At 59.1% G+C, this 16,809-nt stretch overlaps 4 non-coding genes and 2 pseudogenes across 4 annotated transcripts; all 6 read left to right on the top strand.

Annotated features, from left to right (window-relative positions):
* The first annotated feature begins 2,491 nt into the window (after positions 1–2,491).
* Positions 2,492–2,610, top strand: LOC125974438 (5S ribosomal RNA). Its single transcript, XR_007483555.1, has one exon. It is a non-coding gene; the product is annotated as a 5S ribosomal RNA (ribosomal RNA).
* An 874-nt stretch (positions 2,611–3,484) lies between these two features.
* On the top strand, positions 3,485–3,603 carry LOC125974368 (5S ribosomal RNA; annotated as a pseudogene).
* Positions 3,604–4,447: 844 nt separating this feature from the next.
* Positions 4,448–4,566, top strand: LOC125974334 (5S ribosomal RNA). Its single transcript, XR_007483504.1, has one exon. It is a non-coding gene; the product is annotated as a 5S ribosomal RNA (ribosomal RNA).
* A 9,659-nt stretch (positions 4,567–14,225) lies between these two features.
* Positions 14,226–14,344, top strand: LOC125974437 (5S ribosomal RNA). The gene has a single exon (XR_007483554.1). It is a non-coding gene; the product is annotated as a 5S ribosomal RNA (ribosomal RNA).
* A 630-nt stretch (positions 14,345–14,974) lies between these two features.
* Positions 14,975–15,093, top strand: LOC125974353 (5S ribosomal RNA; annotated as a pseudogene).
* An 838-nt stretch (positions 15,094–15,931) lies between these two features.
* On the top strand, positions 15,932–16,050 carry LOC125974394 (5S ribosomal RNA). Its single transcript, XR_007483519.1, has one exon. It is a non-coding gene; the product is annotated as a 5S ribosomal RNA (ribosomal RNA).
* Positions 16,051–16,809: the final 759 nt, after the last annotated feature.

The raw sequence follows: 16,809 nt of genomic DNA, 5'->3' as shown, positions 1-16,809 counted from the left end.
GCCGGGCGGGTGCGCGAGCTCGCCGGCCGCTGGAAGTCGAATGAGGCGCCGCGACCACCTCCGCGGTGCTTATAAACAGCCGATCTGCTCGGCGGGGGCTATTTTCGGCCACTTGGCTCGTGCGCACGGCCTCCCGGATGTGCCGGGCGGGTGCGCGAGCTCGCCGGCCGCTGGAAGTCGAATGAGGCGCCGCGACCACCTCCGCGGTGCTTATAAACAGCCGATCCGCTCGGCGGGGGCTATTTTCGGCCACTTGGCTCGTGCGCACGGCCTCCCGGATGTGCCGGGCGGGTGCGCGAGCTCGCCGACCGCTGTAAGTCGAATGAGGCGCCGCGACCACCTCCGCGGTGCTTATAAACAGCCGATCCGCTCGGCGGGGGCTATTTTCGGCCACTTGGCTCGTGCGCACGGCCTCCCGGATGTGCCGGGCGGGTGCGCGAGCTCGCCGGCCGCTGGAAGTCGAATGAGGCGCCGCGACCACCTCCGCGGTGCTTATAAACAGCCGATCCGCTCGGCGGGGGCTATTTTCGGCCACTTGGCTCGTGCGCACGGCCTCCCGGATGTGCCGGGCGGGTGCGCGAGCTCGCCGGAAGTCGAATGAGGCGCCGCGACCACCTCCGCGGTGCTTATAAACAGCCGATCCGCTCGGCGGGGGCTATTTTCGGCCACTTGGCTCGTGCGCACGGCCTCCCGGATGTGCCGGGCGGGTGCGCGAGCTCGCCGGCCGCTGGAAGTCGAATGAGGCGCCGCGACCACCTCCGCGGTGCTTATAAACAGCCGATCCGCTCGGCGGGGGCTATTTTCGGCCACTTGGCTCGTGCGCACGGCCTCCCGGATGTGCCGGGCGGGTGCGCGAGCTCGCTGGCCGCTGGAAGTCGAATGAGGCGCCGCGACCACCTCCGCGCTGCTTATAAACAGCCGATCCGCTCGGCGGGGGCTATTTTCGGCCACTTGGCTCGTGCGCACGGCCTCCCGGATGTGCCGGGCGGGTGCGCGAGCTCGCCGGCCGCTGGAAGTCGAATGAGGCGCCGCGACCACCTCCGCGGTGCTTATAAACAGCCGATCCGCTCGGCGGGGGCTATTTTCGGCCACTTGGCTCGTGCGCACGGCCTCCCGGATGTGCCGGGCGGGTGCGCGAGCTCGCCGGCCGCTGGAAGTCGAATGAGGCGCCGCGACCACCTCCGCGGTGCTTATAAACAGCCGATCCGCTCGGCGGGGGCTATTTTCGGCCACTTGGCTCGTGCGCACGGCCTCCCGGATGTGCCGGGCGGGTGCGCGAGCTCGCCGGCCGCTGGAAGTCGAATGAGGCGTCGCGACCACCTCCGCGGTGCTTATAAACAGCCGATCCGCTCGGCGGGGGCTATTTTCGGCCACTTGGCTCGTGCGCACGGCCTCCCGGATGTGCCGGGCGGGTGCGCGAGCTCGCCGGCCGCTGGAAGTCGAATGAGGCGCCGCGACCACCTCCGCGGTGCTTATAAACAGCCGATCCGCTCGGCGGGGGCTATTTTCGGCCACTTGGCTCGTGCGCACGGCCTCCCGGAAGTGCCGGGCGGGTGCGCGAGCTCGCCGGCCGCTGGAAGTCGAATGAGGCGCCGCGACCACCTCCGCGGTGCTTATAAACAGCCGATCCGCTCGGCGGGGGCTATTTTCGGCCACTTGGCTCGTGCGCACGGCCTCCCGGATGTGCCGGGCGGGTGCGCGAGCTCGCCGGCCGCTGGAAGTCGAATGAGGCGCCGCGACCACCTCCGCGGTGCTTATAAACAGCCGATCCGCTCGGCGGGGGCTATTTTCGGCCACTTGGCTCGTGCGCACGGCCTCCCGGATGTGCCGGGCGGGTGCGCGAGCTCGCCGGCCGCTGGAAGTCGAATGAGGCGCCGCGATCTCCTCCGCGGTGCTTATAAAGTGCCGATCCGCTCGGCTTGGAGCTATTTCCGGCCTCCCGTTGGTGCCGGGCGGCGTGCGCGAGCTCGCCGGCCGCGATCTCCTCCGCGGTGCTTATAAACAGCAGCATGCGCACGGCCTCCCAGAATTTGAACACATTTCGTCAATAAATTTCGCATATTGAATTTTGAAGTTTAATATAATGCAACAATTGAGCTCGACTTATACAAAGGATATATCATAAAATCGTAAATTTCCGTCGAATTTTAGGGGGTCGACTTATACACCGAGTCGACCTGTACACCGGCAAATACGGTAAATACGATTAAATAAAATGATACGACTGGCATAAAAACAAATATAAACCACATAAAAATAAAAGTCACCATTACGTTGAATTATTGGGAGCACCGAGCTTGTTTCTCTGAAACGAGCCGGTCCCATCCAGGCGTAATCGGAGACAATGAAACCCGAAGTGGTTAAGGTTTGTCTTTTAATGCAGGATGCTTGGTCTCCATGTGCCGAAGCAGTTTTGAAGGCTTCATTGGCTCGCTCGCTAGTTTCAGGGGCGATTGTGTCTATAAAATGCAAAATGTTGGGTCACCTCACGGTTTACGGCCATACTACCCTGAGAACGCCCGATCTCGTCCGATCTCGGAAGCTAAGCAGGGTCGGGCCTGGTTAGTACTTGGATGGGAGACCGCCTGGGAATACCAGGTGCTGTAAGCTTTTTCTTTTTCTTATGTGCACTTCAATCGTTTAAGAAGCTATTTTTTACAACACCCATCACGAATGGCATCCGGAAACAGCAAGCCTAATTTAAACTCCGACATTGAAACTATAACACGAGTTTGAAAGCTATATTATGTGGTGACATCCACAGCATTGTAGTTAAATTTTTTACCGCTAGAGAGCAGACTATGTACAGTGAGCATGGCTCCCTGTGAACTCAAAGCAGCAGGCTTGACTTGTAAAAGAACCCAACACAACACTTCCATGAAGTAATTGTACTAAGTTCATTCTGTTTTTCCTTATTTAATCACTTCACTGGTTTCTTTTATATCAAACAAATTGTTTTAGGTTATTCACCTGACATGTTGATCCATCAGCTGATAAAGACGCGTCACCATCACATCTGTGACACTCTGATGAAGGCGGAAGAAACCGCCGAAACATGTCAGGTGAATAACCTAAAACAATTTGTTTGATATAAAAGAAACCAGTGAAGTGACTTCCATGAAGTGTTTTTAAACTTTTCAAGGCATTTATTTTGATTCAGCAAAATGCAGGTCGCAACGGCAAATTCGTGCTACCGCATAAAAAGCTGTCAATAACTTTTCATGATAGCCATGTTTCCAGAAAACACCAAAAGCCTTGGAAGAAAGCCTGTTTCGGCCCTGGTTGTAAAAAAAACAAAAAAAAAAAAACAAAAGGGAAGGGTGACCGTCCGGGAATACCAGGTGCTGAAAGCCTTTTTTTTTTTTTTTTTCCCACGTCAATTGTGAAAGGAAACTTTTACCACAGCCATCAAGTCCCGCCGCTGCTTGGCATGGTTTCAGGGGCGATTGTGTCTATAAAATGAAAAATTCTGAGCGGTCTCACGGCTTACGGCAATACTACCCTGAGAGCGCCCGCTCTCGTCCGACCTCGGAGGCTAAGCAGGGTCGGGCCTGGTTAGTACTTGGATGGGAGACCGCCTGGGAATACCAGTTACCGTAAGCTTTTTTTTTTTTTTTTTTTTTTCTTATGTGCACTTCAATCGTTTAAGCCAAGAACTTTTTACAGCACCCATCACGAATGGCATTCGGAAACTGCAAGCCTAGTTTGAACTCCGACACTGAAACTACAACACGAGTTTAAAACCTACATTGTGTGGCGACAGCCATAGCATTGCAGTTCACGTTTTTACCGCTAGAGGACAGACTATGTACAGTGAATAAAGAGCATGGCTCCCTGTGAACTCAAAGCAGCAGTCTTTACTTGTAAAAGAACCCAGCACAACACATTGCGCTTCCATGTAGTGTTTTTACCTTTTTCATGACATTTATTTTGATACAGCCAAATGCAGGTTTTGTGCACTTCACTTTTCCGTTGGGCATTCGCGTAGAACCCTATTCCAGTTACGGCCAGATTCTTTTAGACTAGTGGTCCCCAAACTTTCTTGCGCCACGGACCGGCTACGCGTCAGAAATATTTTTGCGGACCTGCCTTTATATATATAAATAAACAATAAATCTATATAAATAAATACTACATTTATAATAAATATATATAAATAGGATTAAATAAAATGATACGACTGGCATAAAAACAAATATAAACCACATAAAAATAAAAGTCACCATTACGTTGAATTATTGGGAGCACCGAGCTTGTTTCTCAGAAACGAGCCGGTCCCATCCAGGCGTAATCGGAGACAATGAAACCCGAAGTGGTTAAGGTTTGTCTTTTAATGCAGGATGCTTGGTCTCCATGTGCCGAAGCAGTTTTGAAGGCTTCATTGGCTTGCTCGCTAGTTTCAGGGGCGATTGTGTCTATAAAATGCAAAATGTTGGGTCACCTCACGGCTTACGGCCATACTACCCTGAGAACGCCTGATCTCGTCTTATCTCGGAAGCTAAGCAGGGTCGGGCCTGGTTAGTACTTGGATGGGAGACTGCCTGGGAATGCCAGGTGCTGTAAGCTTTTTCTTTTTCTTATGTGCACTTCAAGCTCTTTTTTTTTTTTTTTTTTTTTTTTCTTATGTGCACTTCAATCGTTTAAGCCAAGACCTTTTTACAACACCCATCACGAATGGCATTCGGAAACTGCAAGCCTAGTTTGAACTCCGACACTGAAACTACAACACGAGTTCAAAACCTCTATGTACAGTGAATAAAGAGCATGGCTCCCTGTGAACTCAAAGCAGCAGTCTTTAGTTGTAAAAGAACCCAGCACAACACATTGCGCTTCCATGTAGTGTTTTTACCTTTTTCATGACATTTATTTTGATACAGCCAAATGCAGGTTTTGTGCACTTCACTTTTCCGTTGGGCATTCGCGTAGAACCCTATTCCAGTTACGGCCAGATTCTTTTAGACTAGTGGTCCCCAAACTTTCTTGCGCCACGGACCGGCTACGCGTCAGAAATATTTTTGCGGACCTGCCTTTATATATATAAATAAACAATAAATCAATATAAATAAATACTACATTTATAAAAAGTATATATACCGTATTTGCCGGTGTATTGGTCGACCTTTTTCGATCCAAAATCGACCGAAAAAAATCGACCTCGACTTATACACCGAGTCATAAAATTTAACTTCATCGCTTCAAATGTGATGGTAACCAAGGCCGTTTCTCATGCATCTCATTGTGCGTTGCACTTAGAAAATTTGAACCGGGCGGCGTGCGCGAGTGCGCGGCCCGCTGGAAGTCGAATGAGGCGCCGCGACCACCTCCGCGGTGCTTATAAACCGCCGATCCGCTCGGCGGGGGCTATTTTCGGCCACTTGGCTCGTGCGCACGGCCTCCCGGATGTGCCGGGCGGGTGCGCGAGCTCGCCGGCCGCTGGAAGTCGAATGAGGCGCCGCGACCACCTCCGCGGTGCTTATAAACAGCCGATCCGCTCGGCGGGGGCTATTTTCGGCCACTTGGCTCGTGCGCACGGCCTCCCGGATGTGCCGGGCGGGTGCGCGAGCTCGCCGGCCGCTGGAAGTCGAATGAGGCGCCGCGACCACCTCCGCGGTGCTTATAAACAGCCGATCCGCTCGGCGGGGGCTATTTTCGGCCACTTGGCTCGTGCGCACGGCCTCCCGGATGTGCCGGGCGGGTGCGCGAGCTCGCCGGCCGCTGGAAGTCGAATGAGGCGCCGCGACCACCTCCGCGGTGCTTATAAACAGCCGATCCGCTCGGCGGGGGCTATTTTCGGCCACTTGGCTCGTGCGCACGGCCTCCCGGATGTGCCGGGCGGGTGCGCGAGCTCGCCGACCGCTGTAAGTCGAATGAGGCGCCGCGACCACCTCCGCGGTGCTTATAAACAGCCGATCCGCTCGGCGGGGGCTATTTTCGGCCACTTGGCTCGTGCGCACGGCCTCCCGGATGTGCCGGGCGGGTGCGCGAGCTCGCCGGCCGCTGGAAGTCGAATGAGGCGCCGCGACCACCTCCGCGGTGCTTATAAACAGCCGATCCGCTCGGCGGGGGCTATTTTCGGCCACTTGGCTCGTGCGCACGGCCTCCCGGATGTGCCGGGCGGGTGCGCGAGCTCGCCGGAAGTCGAATGAGGCGCCGCGACCACCTCCGCGGTGCTTATAAACAGCCGATCCGCTCGGCGGGGGCTATTTTCGGCCACTTGGCTCGTGCGCACGGCCTCCCGGATGTGCCGGGCGGGTGCGCGAGCTCGCCGGCCGCTGGAAGTCGAATGAGGCGCCGCGACCACCTCCGCGGTGCTTATAAACAGCCGATCCGCTCGGCGGGGGCTATTTTCGGCCACTTGGCTCGTGCGCACGGCCTCCCGGATGTGCTGGGCGGGTGCGCGATCTCGCCGGCCGCTGGAAGTCGAATGAGGCGCCGCGACCACCTCCGCGGTGCTTATAAACCGCCGATCCGCTCGGCGGGGGCTATTTTCGGCCACTTGGCTCGTGCGCACGGCCTCCCGGATGTGCCGGGCGGGTGCGCGAGCTCGCCGGCCGCTGGAAGTCGAATGAGGCGCCGCGACCACCTCCGCGGTGCTTATAAACAGCCGATCCGCTCGGCGGGGGCTATTTTCGGCCACTTGGCTCGTGCGCACGGCCTCCCGGATGTGCCGGGCGGGTGCGCGAGCTCGCCGGCCGCTGGAAGTCGAATGAGGCGCCGCGACCACCTCCGCGGTGCTTATAAACAGCCGATCCGCTCGGCGGGGGCTATTTTCGGCCACTTGGCTCGTGCGCACGGCCTCCCGGATGTGCCGGGCGGGTGCGCGAGCTCGCCGGCCGCTGGAAGTCGAATGAGGCGCCGCGACCACCTCCGCGGTGCTTATAAACAGCCGATCCGCTCGGCGGGGGCTATTTTCGGCCACTTGGCTCGTGCGCACGGCCTCCCGGATGTGCCGGGCGGGTGCGCGAGCTCGCCGACCGCTGTAAGTCGAATGAGGCGCCGCGACCACCTCCGCGGTGCTTATAAACAGCCGATCCGCTCGGCGGGGGCTATTTTCGGCCACTTGGCTCGTGCGCATGGCCTCCCGGATGTGCCGGGCGGGTGCGCGAGCTCGCCGGCCGCTGGAAGTCGAATGAGGCGCCGCGACCACCTCCGCGGTGCTTATAAACAGCCGATCCGCTCGGCGGGGGCTATTTTCGTCCACTTGGCTCGTGCGCACGGCCTCCCGGATGTGCCGGGCGGGTGCGCGAGCTCGCCGGAAGTCGAATGAGGCGCCGCGACCACCTCCGCGGTGCTTATAAACAGCCGATCCGCTCGGCGGGGGCTATTTTCGGCCACTTGGCTCGTGCGCACGGCCTCCCGGATGTGCCGGGCGGGTGCGCGAGCTCGCCGGCCGCTGGAAGTCGAATGAGGCGCCGCGACCACCTCCGCGGTGCTTATAAACAGCCGATCCGCTCGGCGGGGGCTATTTTCGGCCACTTGGCTCGTGCGCACGGCCTCCCGGATTTGCCGGGCGGGTGCGCGATCTCGCCGGCCGCTGGAAGTCGAATGAGGCGCCGCGACCACCTCCGCGGTGCTTATAAACAGCCGATCCGCTCGGCGGGGGCTATTTTCGGCCACTTGGCTCGTGCGCACGGCCTCCCGGATGTGCCGGGCGGGTGCGCGAGCTCGCCGGCCGCTGGAAGTCGAATGAGGCGCCGCGACCACCTCCGCGGTGCTTATAAACCGCCGATCCGCTCGGCGGGGGCTATTTTCGGCCACTTGGCTCGTGCGCACGGCCTCCCGGATGTGCCGGGCGGGTGCGCGAGCTCGCCGGCCGCTGGAAGTCGAATGAGGCGCCGCGACCACCTCCGCGGTGCTTATAAACAGCCGATCCGCTCGGCGGGGGCTATTTTCGGCCACTTGGCTCGTGCGCACGGCCTCCCGGATGTGCCGGGCGGGTGCGCGAGCTCGCCGGCCGCTGGAAGTCGAATGAGGCGCCGCGACCACCTCCGCGGTGCTTATAAACAGCTGATCCGCTCGGCGGGGGCTATTTTCGGCCACTTGGCTCGTGCGCACGGCCTCCCGGATGTGCCGGGCGGGTGCGCGAGCTCGCCGGCCGCTGGAAGTCGAATGAGGCGCCGCGACCACCTCCGCGGTGCTTATAAACAGCCGATCCGCTCGACGGGGGCTATTTTCGGCCACTTGGCTCGTGCGCACGGCCTCCCGGATGTGCCGGGCGGGTGCGCGAGCTCGCCGACCGCTGTAAGTCGAATGAGGCGCCGCGACCACCTCCGCGGTGCTTATAAACAGCCGATCCGCTCGGCGGGGGCTATTTTCGGCCACTTGGCTCGTGCGCACGGCCTCCCGGATGTGCCGGGCGGGTGCGCGAGCTCGCCGGCCGCTGGAAGTCGAATGAGGCGCCGCGACCACCTCCGCGGTGCTTATAAACAGCCGATCCGCTCGGCGGGGGCTATTTTCGGCCACTTGGCTCGTGCGCACGGCCTCCCGGATGTGCCGGGCGGGTGCGCGAGCTCGCCGGAAGTCGAATGAGGCGCCGCGACCACCTCCGCGGTGCTTATAAACAGCCGATCCGCTCGGCGGGGGCTATTTTCGGCCACTTGGCTCGTGCGCACGGCCTCCCGGATGTGCCGGGCGAGTGCGCGAGCTCGCCGGCCGCTGGAAGTCGAATGAGGCGCCGCGACCACCTCCGCGGTGCTTATAAACAGCCGATCCGCTCGGCGGGGGCTATTTTCGGCCACTTGGCTCGTGCGCACGGCCTCCCGGATGTGCCGGGCGGGTGCGCGATCTCGCCGGCCGCTGGAAGTCGAATGAGGCGCCGCGACCACCTCCGCGGTGCTTATAAACAGCCGATCCGCTCGGCGGGGGCTATTTTCGGCCACTTGGCTCGTGCGCACGGCCTCCCGGATGTGCCGGGCGGGTGCGCGATCTCGCCGGCCGCTGGAAGTCGAATGAGGCGCCGCGACCACCTCCGCGGTGCTTATAAACAGCCGATCCGCTCGGCGGGGGCTATTTTCGGCCACTTGGCTCGTGCGCACAGCCTCCCGGATGTGCCGGGCGGGTGCGCGAGCTCGCCGGCCGCTGGAAGTCGAATGAGGCGCCGCGACCACCTCCGCGGTGCTTATAAACAGCCGATCCGCTCGGCGGGGGCTATTTTCGGCCACTTGGCTCGTGCGCACGGCCTCCCGGATGTGCCGGGCGGGTGCGCGAGCTCGCCGGCCGCTGGAAGTCGAATGAGGCGCCGCGACCACCTCCGCGGTGCTTATAAACAGCCGATCCGCTCGGCGGGGGCTATTTTTGGCCACTTGGCTTGTGCGCACGGCCTCCCGGATGTGCCGGGCGGGTGCGCGAGCTCGCCGGCCGCTGGAAGTCGAATGAGGCGCCGCGACCACCTCCGCGGTGCTTATAAACAGCCGATCCGCTCGGCGGGGGCTATTTTCGGCCACTTGGCTCGTGCGCACGGCCTCCCGGATGTGCCGGGCGGGTGCGCGAGCTCGCCGGCCGCTGGAAGTCGAATGAGGCGCCGCGACCACCTCCGCGGTGCTTATAAACAGCCGATCCGCTCGGCGGGGGCTATTTTCGGCCACTTGGCTCGTGCGCACGGCCTCCCGGATGTGCCGGGCGGGTGCGCGAGCTCGCCGGCCGCTGGAAGTCGAATGAGGCGCCGCGACCACCTCCGCGGTGCTTATAAACAGCCGATCCGCTCGGCGGGGGCTATTTTCGGCCACTTGGCTTGTGCGCACGGCCTCCCGGATGTGCCGGGCGGGTGCGCGAGCTCGCCGGCCGCTGGAAGTCGAATGAGGCGCCGCGACCACCTCCGCGGTGCTTATAAACAGCCGATCCGCTCGGCGGGGGCTATTTTCGGCCACTTGGCTCGTGCGCACGGCCTCCCGGATGTGCCGGGCGGGTGCGCGGGCTCGCCGGCCGCTGGAAGTCGAATGAGGCGCCGCGACCACCTCCTCGGTGCTTATAAACAGCCGATCCGCTCGGCGGGGGCTATTTTCGGCCACTTGGCTCGTGCGCACGGCCTCCCGGATATGCCGGGCGGGTGCGCGAGCTCGCCGGCCGCTGGAAGTCGAATGAGGCGCCGCGACCACCTCCGCGGTGCTTATAAACAGCCGATCCGCTCGGCGGGGGCTATTTTCGGCCACTTGGCTCGTGCGCACGGCCTCCCGGATGTGCCGGGCGGGTGCGCGAGCTCGCCGGCCGCTGGAAGTCGAATGAGGCGCCGCGACCACCTCCGCGGTGCTTATAAACAGCCGATCCGCTCGGCGGGGGCTATTTTCGGCCACTTGGCTCGTGCGCACGGCCTCCCGGATGTGCCGGGCGGGTGCGCGAGCTCGCCGGCCGCTGGAAGTCGAATGAGGCGCCGCGACCACCTCCGCGGTGCTTATAAACAGCCGATCCGCTCGGCGGGGGCTATTTTCGGCCACTTGGCTCGTGCGCACGGCCTCCCGGATGTGCCGGGCGGGTGCGCGAGCTCGCCGGCCGCTGGAAGTCGAATGAGGCGCCCGACCACCTCCGCGGTGCTTATAAACAGCCGATCCGCTCGGCGGGGGCTATTTTCGGCCACTTGGCTCGTGCGCACGGCCTCCCGGATGTGCCGGGCGGGTGCGCGAGCTCGCCGGCCGCTGGAAGTCGAATGAGGCGCCGCGACCACCTCCGCGGTGCTTATAAACAGCCGATCCGCTCGGCGGGGGCTATTTTCGGCCACTTGGCTCGTGCGCACGGCCTCCCGGATGTGCCGGGCGGGTGCGCGAGCTCGCCGGCCGCTGGAAGTCGAATGAGGCGCCGCGACCACCTCCGCGGTGCTTATAAACAGCCGATCCGCTCGGCGGGGGCTATTTTCGGCCACTTGGCTTGTGCGCACGGCCTCCCGGATGTGCCGGGCGGGTGCGCGAGCTCGCCGGCCGCTGGAAGTCGAATGAGGCGCCGCGACCACCTCCGCGGTGCTTATAAACAGCCGATCCGCTCGGCGGGGGCTATTTTCGGCCACTTGGCTCGTGCGCACGGCCTCCCGGACTTGCCGGGCGGGTGCGCGGGCTCGCCGGCCGCTGGAAGTCGAATGAGGCGCCGCGACCACCTCCTCGGTGCTTATAAACAGCCGATCCGCTCGGCGGGGGCTATTTTCGGCCACTTGGCTCGTGCGCACGGCCTCCCGGATATGCCGGGCGGGTGCGCGAGCTCGCCGGCCGCTGGAAGTCGAATGAGGCGCCGCGACCATCTCCGCGGTGCTTATAAACAGCCGATCCGCTCGGCGGGGGCTATTTTCGGCCACTTGGCTCGTGCGCACGGCCTCCCGGATGTGCCGGGCGGGTGCGCGAGCTCGCCGGCCGCTGGAAGTCGAATGAGGCGCCGCGACCACCTCCGCGGTGCTTATAAACAGCCGATCCGCTCGGCGGGGGCTATTTTCGGCCACTTGGCTCGTGCGCACGGCCTCCCGGATGTGCCGGGCGGGTGCGCGAGCTCGCCGGCCGCTGGAAGTCGAATGAGGCGCCGCGACCACCTCCGCGGTGCTTATAAACAGCCGATCCGCTCGGCGGGGGCTATTTTCGGCCACTTGGCTCGTGCGCACGGCCTCCCGGATGTGCCGGGCGGGTGCGCGAGCTCGCCGGCCGCTGGAAGTCGAATGAGGCGCCCGACCACCTCCGCGGTGCTTATAAACAGCCGATCCGCTCGGCGGGGGCTATTTTCGGCCACTTGGCTCGTGCGCACGGCCTCCCGGATGTGCCGGGCGGGTGCGCGAGCTCGCCGGCCGCTGGAAGTCGAATGAGGCGCCGCGACCACCTCCGCGGTGCTTATAAACAGCCGATCCGCTCGGCGGGGGCTATTTTCGGCCACTTGGCTCGTGCGCACGGCCTCCCGGATGTGCCGGGCGGGTGCGCGAGCTCGCCGGCCGCTTGAAGTCGAATGAGGCGCCGCGACCACCTCCGCGGTGCTTATAAACAGCCGATCCGCTCGGCGGGGGCTATTTTCGGCCACTTGGCTCGTGCGCACGGCCTCCCGGATGTGCCGGGCGGGTGCGCGAGCTCGCCGGCCGCTGGAAGTCGAATGAGGCGCCGCGACCACCTCCGCGGTGCTTATAAACAGCCGATCCGCTCGGCGGGGGCTATTTTCGGCCACTTGGCTCGTGCGCACGGCCTCCCGGATGTGCCGGGCGGGTGCGCGAGCTCGCCGGCCGCTGGAAGTCGAATGAGGCGCCGCGACCACCTCCGCGGTGCTTATAAACAGCCGATCCGCTCGGCGGGGGCTATTTTCGGCCACTTGGCTCGTGCGCACGGCCTCCCGGATGTGCCGGGCGGGTGCGCGAGCTCGCCGCCCGCCGGAAGTCGAATGAGGCGCCGCGACCACCTCCGCGGTGCTTATAAACAGCCGATCCGCTCGGCGGGGGCTATTTTCGGCCACTTGGCTCGTGCGCACGGCCTCCCGGATGTGCCGGTCGGGTGCGCGAGCTCGCCGGCCGCTGGAAGTCGAATGAGGCGCCGCGACCACCTCCGCGGTGCTTATAAACAGCCGATCCGCTCGGCGGGGGCTATTTTCGGCCACTTGGCTCGTGCGCACGGCCTCCCGGATGTGCCGGGCGGGTGCGCGAGCTCGCTGGCCGCTGGAAGTCGAATGAGGCGCCGCGACCACCTCCGCGGTGCTTATAAACAGCCGATCCGCTCGGCGGGGGCTATTTTCGGCCACTTGGCTCGTGCGCACGGCCTCCCGGATGTGCCGGGCGGGTGCGCGAGCTCGCCGGCCGCTGGAAGTCGAATGAGGCGCCGCGACCACCTCCGCGGTGCTTATAAACAGCCGATCCGCTCGGCGGGGGCTATTTTCGGCCACTTGGCTCGTGCGCACGGCCTCCCGGATGTGCCGGGCGGGTGCGCGAGCTCGCCGGCCGCTGGAAGTCGAATGAGGCGCCGCGACCACCTCCGCGGTGCTTATAAACAGCCGATCCGCTCGGCGGGGGCTATTTTCGGCCACTTGGCTCGTGCGCACGGCCTCCCGGATGTGCCGGGCGGGTGCGCTAGCTCGCCGGCCGCTGGAAGTCGAATGAGGCGTCGCGACCACCTCCGCGGTGCTTATAAACAGCCGATCCGCTCGGCGGGGGCTATTTTCGGCCACTTGGCTCGTGCGCACGGCCTCCCGGATGTGCCGGGCGGGTGCGCGAGCTCGCCGGCCGCTGGAAGTCGAATGAGGCGCCGCGACCACCTCCGCGGTGCTTATAAACAGCCGATCCGCTCGGCGGGGGCTATTTTCGGCCACTTGGCTCGTGCGCACGGCCTCCCGGATGTGCCGGGCGGGTGCGCGAGCTCGCCGGCCGCTGGAAGTCGAATGAGGCGCCGCGACCACCTCCGCGGTGCTTATAAACAGCCGATCCGCTCGGCGGGGGCTATTTTCGGCCACTTGGCTCGTGCGCACGGCCTCCCGGATGTGCCGGGCGGGTGCGCGAGCTCGCCGGCCGCTGGAAGTCGAATGAGGCGCCGCGACCACCTCCGCGGTGCTTATAAACAGCCGATCCGCTCGGCGGGGGCTATTTTCGGCCACTTGGCTCGTGCGCACGGCCTCCCGGATGTGCCGGGCGGGTGCGCGAGCTCGCCGGCCGCTGGAAGTCGAATGAGGCGCCGCGATCTCCTCCGCGGTGCTTATAAAGTGCCGATCCGCTCGGCTTGGAGCTATTTCCGGCCTCCCGTTGGTGCCGGGCGGCGTGCGCGAGCTCGCCGGCCGCGATCTCCTCCGCGGTGCTTATAAACAGCAGCATGCGCACGGCCTCCCAGAATTTGAACACATTTCGTCAATAAATTTCGCATATTGAATTTTGAAGTTTAATATAATGCAACAATTGAGCTCGACTTATACAAAGGATATATCATAAAATCGTAAATTTCCGTCGAATTTTAGGGGGTCGACTTATACACCGAGTCGACCTGTACACCGGCAAATACGGTAAATACGATTAAATAAAATGATACGACTGGCATAAAAACAAATATAAACCACATAAAAATAAAAGTCACCATTACGTTGAATTATTGGGAGCACCGAGCTTGTTTCTCAGAAACGAGCCGGTCCCATCCAGGCGTAATCGGAGACAATGAAACCCGAAGTGGTTAAGGTTTGTCTTTTAATGCAGGATGCTTGGTCTCCATGTGCCGAAGCAGTTTTGAAGGCTTCATTGGCTCGCTCGCTAGTTTCAGAGGGCGATTGTGTCTATAAAATGCAAAATGTTGGGTCACCTCACGGTTTACGGCCATACTACCCTGAGAACGCCCGATCTCGTCCGATCTCGGAAGCTAAGCAGGGTCGGGCCTGGTTAGTACTTGGATGGGAGACCGCCTGGGAATACCAGGTGCTGTAAGCTTTTTCTTTTTCTTATGTGCACTTCAATCGTTTAAGAAGCTATTTTTTACAACACCCATCACGAATGGCATCCGGAAACAGCAAGCCTAATTTAAACTCCGACATTGAAACTATAACACGAGTTTGAAAGCTATATTATGTGGTGACATCCACAGCATTGTAGTTAAATTTTTTACCGCTAGAGAGCAGACTATGTACAGTGAGCATGGCTCCCTGTGAACTCAAAGCAGCAGGCTTGACTTGTAAAAGAACCCAACACAACACTTCCATGAAGTGTTTTTAAACTTTTCAAGGCATTTATTTTGATTCAGCAAAATGCAGGTCGCAACGGCAAATTCGTGCTACCGCATAAAAAGCTGTCAATAACTTTTCATGATAGCCATGTTTCCAGAAAACACCAAAAGCCTTGGAAGAAAGCCTGTTTCGGCCCTGGTTGTAAAAAAAAAACAAAAAACAAAAGGGAAGGGTGACCGTCCGGGAATACCAGGTGCTGAAAGCCTTTTTTTTTTTTTTTTCCCACGTCAATTGTGAAAGGAAACTTTTACCACAGCCATCAAGTCCCGCCGCTGCTTGGCATGGTTTCAGGGGCGATTGTGTCTATAAAATGAAAAATATTCTGAGCGGTCTCACGGCTTACGGCCATACTACCCTGAGAGCGCCCGATCTCGTCCGATCTCGGAGGCTAAGCAGGGTCGGGCCTGGTAAGTACTTGGATGGGACACCGCCTGGGAATACCATTTACCGTAAGCTTTTTTTTTTTTTTTTCTTATGTGCACTTCAATCGTTTAAGCCAAGAACTTTTTACAGCACCCATCACGAATGGCATTCGGAAACTGCAAGCCTAGTTTGAACTCCGACACTGAAACTACAACACGAGTTTAAAACCTACATTGTGTGGCGACAGCCATAGCATTGCAGTTCACGTTTTTACCGCTAGAGGACAGACTATGTACAGTGAATAAAGAGCATGGCTCCCTGTGAACTCAAAGCAGCAGTCTTTAGTTGTAAAAGAACCCAGCACAACACATTGCGCTTCCATGTAGTGTTTTTACCTTTTTCATGACATTTATTTTGATACAGCCAAATGCAGGTTTTGTGCACTTCACTTTTCCGTTGGGCATTCGCGTAGAACCCTATTCCAGTTACGGCCAGATTCTTTTAGACTAGTGGTCCCCAAACTTTCTTGCGCCACGGACCGGCTACGCGTCAGAAATATTTTTGCGGACCTGCCTTTATATATATAAATAAACAATAAATCTATATAAATAAATACTACATTTATAATAAATATATATAAATAGGATTAAATAAAATGATACGACTGGCATAAAAACAAATATAAACCACATAAAAATAAAAGTCACCATTACGTTGAATTATTGGGAGCACCGAGCTTGTTTCTCAGAAACGAGCCGGTCCCATCCAGGCGTAATCGGAGACAATGAAACCCGAAGTGGTTAAGGTTTGTTTTTTAATGCAGGATGCTTGGTCTCCATGTGCCGAAGCAGTTTTGAAGGCTTCATTGGCTCGCTCGCTAGTTTCAGGGGCGATTGTGTCTATAAAATGCAAAATGTTGGGTCACCTCACGGCTTACGGCCATACTACCCTGAGAACGCCCGATCTCGTCCGATCTCGGAAGCTAAGCAGGGTCGGGCCTGGTTAGTACTTGGATGGGAGACCGCCTGGGAATACCAGGTGCTGTAAGCTTTTTCTTTTTCTTATGTGCACTTCAATCGTTTAAGAAGCTATTTTTTACAACACCCATCACGAATGGCATCCGGAAACAGCAAGCCTAATTTAAACTCCGACATTGAAACTATAACACGAGTTTGAAAGCTATATTATGTGGTGACATCCACAGCATTGTAGTTAAATTTTTTACCGCTAGAGAGCAGACTATGTACAGTGAGCATGGCTCCCTGTGAACTCAAAGCAGCAGGCTTGACTTGTAAAAGAACCCAACACAACACTTCCATGAAGTAATTGTACTAAGTTCATTCTGTTTTTCCTCATTTAATCACTTCACTGGTTTCTTTTATATCAAACAAATTGTTTTAGGTTATTCACCTGACATGTTGATCCATCAGCTGATAAAGACGCGTCACCATCACATCTGTGACACTCTGATGAAGGCGGAAGAAACCGCCGAAACATGTCAGGTGAATAACCTAAAACAATTTGTTTGATATAAAAGAAACCAGTGAAGTGACTTCCATGAAGTGTTTTTAAACTTTTCAAGGCATTTATTTTGATTCAGCAAAATGCAGGTCGCAACGGCAAATTCGTGCTACCGCATAAAAAGCTGTCAATAACTTTTCATGATAGCCATGTTTCCAGAAAACACCAAAAGCCTTGGAAGAAAGCCTGTTTCGGCCCTGGTTGTAAAAAAAACAAAAAAAAAAAAACAAAAGGGAAGGGTGACCGTCCGGGAATACCAGGTGCTGAAAGCCTTTTTTTTTTTTTTTC

This window comes from Syngnathus scovelli, chromosome 8 (assembly GCF_024217435.2).
Source record: "Syngnathus scovelli strain Florida chromosome 8, RoL_Ssco_1.2, whole genome shotgun sequence".
In the NCBI taxonomy this organism is placed as follows: Eukaryota; Metazoa; Chordata; class Actinopteri; order Syngnathiformes; family Syngnathidae; genus Syngnathus; species Syngnathus scovelli.
Note: the sequence above shows the minus strand (reverse complement) of the source record. Positions and strands in the feature narration are given on the sequence as shown.